This window comes from Garra rufa, chromosome 8 (genome assembly GCF_049309525.1).
Source record: "Garra rufa chromosome 8, GarRuf1.0, whole genome shotgun sequence".
Lineage (NCBI taxonomy): Eukaryota > Metazoa > Chordata > Actinopteri > Cypriniformes > Cyprinidae > Garra > Garra rufa.
Genome location: NC_133368.1, coordinates 38,981,433 through 38,986,672, shown reverse-complemented (window position 1 = coordinate 38,986,672; position 5,240 = coordinate 38,981,433). Strand labels below are relative to the sequence as shown.

At 37.5% G+C, this 5,240-nt stretch overlaps 1 long non-coding RNA gene across 1 annotated transcript; it reads left to right on the top strand.

Moving 5' to 3' along the window:
* Nucleotides 1–534: 534 nt before the first annotated feature.
* On the top strand, nt 535–4,642 carry LOC141340263 (uncharacterized). The gene is made up of 2 exons (XR_012356544.1): nt 535–1,021; nt 1,164–4,642. It is a non-coding gene; the product is annotated as an uncharacterized lncRNA (long non-coding RNA).
* The last annotated feature ends 598 nt before the right edge of the window (nt 4,643–5,240 follow it).

Here is a 5,240-nt window from a genome sequence, read left to right as displayed (position 1 = left end):
CAAAAATACATTGTATTTTTTTCTTTTATGCCAAAAAATCATTAGGATATTAAGTTAAGATCATGTTCCATGAAGATATTTTGTACATTTCCTACCATAAATTTATCAAAACTTAATTTTTTTTAGTAATATTAAATAAATACAACTTTAAAGGCGATTTTCTCAATATTTGTTTTTTTTTCACCCTCAGATTCCAGATTTTGAAATAGTTGTATCTCAGCCAAATATTGTCCTATCCTAACAAACCATACATCAATGAAAAGCTTATTTATATCATTTATATCATCATATAATATTATTTATTATATAATGATATAAATGATCATTTAACGATGTATGAATGATGTATAAATCTCAATTGCAATACATTTAATTCTATGTGATTAAATAAGTGATTATATGAATTAATGTAACTTAAAAATTAATGATTTAATATTTATAATATTTTTAAATAACATTGCATTTTTTTCATATGAAAAATAAATAAATATAGCAGAAATTCCCTTTAATTTGTGCCATAAACATAAACAATTATTGTATTCATTTCTTACTGTGAGTAATGTTCCATAGTGAATGTGTTATGATATATAAGTTTTAAAATCTCTTCAGTATTTCAAAAACAGGTGTACTCCTTGTAAGTCATTTTTTAATTTGGTAATCTTTTAATGTCAGTTTTTGTATCTACAGTTTAACTTCCTCTTAGTCAGTATAACCGAAATGTAGACTATCCAAATGCAGGATCAGCCAAGCAGAAATTACCAGACAGATATTGTGTTCCCTACAGTTTCATCTCCAGCGTGCAGATCGCATTTCCTCCATCCTGCATCTTGTTCCGCCCTGCCTTCCCGCTTATCTCCGGGTCTCTTCGAGGTGTCAGGCTGTAATTAACCATTCCCTTTGCTACCGCAGTCTTACCTGAGCTGTTCTCCGAGCTCGCTGGGCCTAGAGATCTGCTGCAGTACCCGCCATCGAATATCTCCATCTTTGATCACATGACGACGAGCTGCTCTGAAGAAAATGTGTAAGAATAAGCATACATAACTACTTTTTTCCCTCGTACGCTGTCTGTCCCTCACACACGCTTATTTACACGAGAGCGAACATGCTCGGATTCTACCTGATATGCTTGAGCTGTAAAGGTAAAGCCTTTATTATCTCGGCAGGCAGCAGAAGGTGTCACCTTCATCGGACCTGACACACATGCTACTCAAACCATGGGAGACAAGATCAGGGGCAAATTAATCGCCAAGATGCCAAGGTCAGTGTCGTGCCCCCATACGCGTGGGCTGGTCAAGGTGAGCAGACAGACGCATGTCTATTCTTTCAGGTACTCCAAATGACTCATCTCACATCTGTCATACCATCACGTGGGCATCAGGACTCATGTTTGTGTTTATAAAGACTAGCTCTGGGAGTGACAGATTAGGCCTTTTCTAATACATCGCCACTGTTGCAGAATCTTACCTCCCTTGGAATGAGATCCAGGAACTCGCTGTTTGTGGATGTAAATGTGTGTGTGGTGGAAGGGCCGTTGCTAATGAGGGATGTTTTGAAAACATTTAAAGCCCTAATGATGCTGCTGCAAGAGCAAAGCCTCTTCCGGGGGCTGTGATTTAAGATGGTTTGAGGCTGTGGAAAAATTGTTTCACCCAATTTAAGTCTTGCGTTCCTGTTGTTAAAATATTGGGGTTAGAGGCTAACACAAAGATGAGGAGGTGAACAACCCTGCCGTACCCGTGTGTTTTGAAAGTAAAGAGTGTTAAATCTCTTTCAATAGCAGTTCTCACTTCTCCATTTTGTCTCGAGAGCACTTAATTGTCTGCATTTGGCAAGTTTAACACTTCCTGACTTGAGTGGCCTCGCTTGAATGTCTTTGCATAGCTAAAAAATTAATAGGGACAATAGGGCGTAGATGCGGAACAAACACACACACACACACACACACACACACACACACACATGCATGCAAATATATTCAAAATCCATAGTGACCGAATTAAACATGCCAAGAGAAAATTTCCCACCGAGAAATTTTGAGATTTTAGCTGCGCCTAGTTCTGTCCGCCAGCCAATTTTCCATCAGGAATCTCTCATTAGCAGATGTTTTTGGCCACAACACACACACACCTCAGTGTGATCTGGTGAACCCTAAATTTAACAAGCGCTTACCAGAGCAGACGAGTTAATGAAAGGAAATTACCTTTTCTGCCAATTTCCCCCTTCCATTCAGGTGCTTTTTTACTTCGCAATTTAAAAAGACAGATACTTTTATTTTGTACTAAATAAACTGATAAATCTTTCCAGTGTTTCATTATTTCCGGGAAGCGCATGAGTCAGGTATTAACTGTGTTCAGATGGTCTCATTTATACCTTGCTTGACCTGATTTCAGAGTCTAAACGTTTCTGAGGTGTCTGTTTAATGAGTGACAGTGAAATGTAATTTTTAATTTCATCCTTTTTTGTCAAAATATTAAACAACTACTGTTTACATCTGTTTGCTTAGTCATTTTAGAAGACGCGATACAGGATGAAGTTTATTTACACCGCTGTCATCTGTTCCCTGCATAGCAACAAAACCAATGATTTCCACATAAGAGCAGTGGGGAGACTCGGGTAGACGGCCCCTCCAGAGCCTGCTGAAGTGAAGCCGTAGTTGGGTATGTTGGCTGGTCTCGCCCAGCCGCCCCACAGCAGGTTTGAAGCCTCTTCTATCTTTGCCTCCAATCAATAGAAGTGCTGCTCCCCCTGCTGCCTGTCTCACGCTACAACTTCCTCTTCCCTCACCCCTTCCAATGGCACACATCACCCTTCACATTTCCTCTCCTTTTATCCCTCTCTCTCTGTCTCTGCAGTGAAGCAGTCAGGATGGTCCTGATGACACTCGTTGCAGTTGCTGACATGAGCAGAGGTCTATCAAGAAGGCCTGTTAGCCTAGTGGCGAGACGGAAACCCATCTGGGAGGCCTCCTCCTATGGATGCAGCTGCTGCGTTACGACTCTGTAGCTCTACGTTTGTGGGTTAAATTATCTCGTACTGATGCTTGCTTAATTCAATCTCCTGTTAGAAGTGTTTCGGCGTGCCAGCATAATAACTGTAATCACCTTGTCATCAAGTCCCGTTGAACTCAATCATACGCCTCTGAAACGCACAATTCCCGTGTTTGACAGCCTACAGAGTCTTCATGTTACGTTGTGTTGTTTGAGAGCTTTAAATGAATATTTTTTAGGCCTCTTCACTGTGGTAGCATGTAGCCCACATAATTGTAAACGTGGTCAGTTGTCATACTCTTAATTTTACTTGATCAAAGCTTCAAATTAAGTTGCTCTCTGCTGGTAGGCTGTGCTTTCGGTAGTTGTTGTCATAATGTGTGAAAGGAAAATTTCTAAAGGCATTAATTAGAATTTTCCCAGAATTCTCTAGCAAACAGAGTAGAAAAAAAGACTATATGTTTTAAAGATGTTAGAATTGATAAAACTCACATTAACATTTTCACACTTTGACTTCACAGTTTCCAATGTGTGTATTTTCATACTATTTTCATAGTATATAATATAAAATAATAAGTTAGTTTTTTTTTTTTAAAGCGGTTACACTTTACAATAAGGTTTGTTAGTTAACTATACTTTAGTTAACATGAACTAAGAATGAACAATACTTCTACAACATTTATTAATCTTAGTTCATGTTGATTTCAACATTTATTAATGCAGAATTTAAATCAAAAGATGTGCTTGTTAACATTAATGCACTTAGAATTAACAACTGTATTTTCCTTAACTAACATTAGCAAAGATTAATAAATATTGTAATAAATGTATTGTTCATTGTTCATTCATGTTAGTTAATACATTAACTAACAATAACTAATGGAAACTTATTGTAAAGTGTTACCAAAAAAGCTAACAGATCTAGCTTTGTCCTGCATTTCAAAAGTTTGGGTTCAAGATTAAAAAATATATTCAGCATGATGCAATACATTGATGATGAAAACATTTAAAATGTTGAAAAAGATTTATTTTTCAAATAAATGCTGTTCTTTTGAACTTTCTAATAATCAAAGATGTATCAAATCAAATGTATCATGGTTTCCACATAAATATTAAGCAGCACAACTGTTTTCAAAATTGATAATAAATGTATCTTGAGGAGCAAATCAGCAAATGTGACCCTGGACCACAAAACCAGTCATATGAGTCAATTTTCTGAAACTGAGATTTATACATCATCTGAAAGTTGAATATTGCCTTTACAGTTGTCCAAATGAAGTTCTTAGCAATGCATATTATTATTCCAAAATTAAGTTTTAATATATTTACGGTAGGAAATTCACAAAATATCTTAATGGAACATGATCTTTACTATAATCTTTATTATCGAAAATCAATAATTTCGACCCATACAATGTATTTTTGGCTATTGCTACAAATATACCTGTGCGACAGTTTTTTTGGTCCAGGGTCGCATATTAGAATAAATTCTGATCATGTGACACTAAAGACAGGAGTAAAAGCTACTGGAAATTGCAATCACAAAAATAAATGACATTTTAAAATATATTAAAATGTAGTTTAAATTGTAATAATATTTGACTGTTACAGTTTTTACTGTATGTTTGATCAAATAAATGCATCCTTCGAATGGTTTTGAATGCCAAATTTCTGGACAGCACACATATTAATCAAACTTCACTTGTCCTTGGCATTTGTTCTTTGCTCTGAAAAATGGAGGTGACGGCTGACGTGTGTTTAATCCTTCAAATATTCAATTCCACATTGTGTCATGCATTATAAGGGAGCAAGTTAACACACTGACTGATGAACACAATGCTGGATCTTTTCCTAATCACTCTTTGATTCTCTTTAACAGAAGCATGATGGTAAGATGGCTCGGACATTCTGTCCAGACCCCCGTCCATTGATTGTCTGCGCCATAAACCCCAAGAGGGAGCTTATTTGGGCCTGGCTGCAGCATGTGGGTGTGTTAGGGAGCACAGGGTGGTCCTGTGGGCCAGAGAGGGCAGCTAACTGGAGTAAACAGGACTCAGCAGGCTTAGTGTTTGTGTTTACTCTGCTGGAGAGGAGGCCATTAGAGCAAACAGCCAGCGTTTCTTCACATGTTGCTGAAAATCACCCCAACCTTCATTCACTCCTGTTTGGCACTACTAACACCCAGCCAGTGTGCCCAGATGGCCCCGCTTTCCAGATCTCTCACTGTTTCTGCCCTCTCTCCCCTCCCTCCCT